Raw genomic sequence first — 878 nt, forward strand, 5'->3', positions numbered from 1 at the left:
ACTTCAAATTGATTGTGTCAATGTGAGCACTAAGTTGAGCACCCAATTGAGTAACGGAGTCCACTTCATGCTTTCCTCCTCTAGTAGCCTTGCCAGGTCTACTATATTGTGAGTTATGGACCGCCATTTCCTCAATTTTGTTCCAAGTTTGATTGTCATCCTCTTCGGTGAACATTCCATTTGATCCCATGTTGAGAATGTTCCTTGAATCTTCATATAGACCGTTCCAAAATTGTTGTTGTACCAAGAACCACTCGCTAAGTCCATGGTGAGGACATGAGCGACAAATTCCTTTGAACCGCTCCCAAGCTTCATACAAAGATTCTTCATCCCTTTGCTTAAAACCTGTAATTTGAGCTCTTAGCATGTTAGTCTTTTTCGGTGGGTAGAATTTTTTGTAGAAAGCTAGAGCCAACTTCTTCCAAGAATCAATTCCGAGAGTGGCCTTATCAAGGCCCTTCAACCATTGTTTCGCGGTGCCAATTAGAGAAAAAGGAAATAAGACACATCGAATTCGGTCTTGAGTTACACCGGTTTGAGAAATCACATCACTTTAGTCACAAAAGGTCTCCATATGAGAGTGAGGGTCTTCACTCGACATCCCTCCAAATTGGCTCCTTTCGACTAATTGGATAAATGCGGATTTGGCAATGAAATTTCCGGTTAGATGTTGTGGTGTGGGAGTACCATTGGGTAGGTTCTCCTCGGTGGGTACGGAATGTGATGAAAACTTAGGCATTGTGGATTAATTTTGTGTTGTATTTTGTGTTGGGTTCTCCTCACCTTCTCTTGCAAAAGGGTTGATGAACTCAATAGTTGGTTGAATATCTACAACCTCACAAGTACCTCTCAAATTTCTCCTAGCAAGTCTTCTATTG

At 41.6% G+C, this 878-nt stretch overlaps 1 non-coding gene across 1 annotated transcript; it reads left to right on the forward strand.

Moving 5' to 3' along the window:
• Positions 1-260: 260 nt before the first annotated feature.
• LOC141637046 (small nucleolar RNA R71) lies at positions 261-367 on the forward strand. Its single transcript, XR_012541610.1, has one exon. It is a non-coding gene; the product is annotated as a small nucleolar RNA R71 (small nucleolar RNA).
• The last annotated feature ends 511 nt before the right edge of the window (positions 368-878 follow it).

Source organism: Silene latifolia, chromosome Y, assembly GCF_048544455.1.
Source record: "Silene latifolia isolate original U9 population chromosome Y, ASM4854445v1, whole genome shotgun sequence".
In the NCBI taxonomy this organism is placed as follows: domain Eukaryota; kingdom Viridiplantae; phylum Streptophyta; class Magnoliopsida; order Caryophyllales; family Caryophyllaceae; genus Silene; species Silene latifolia.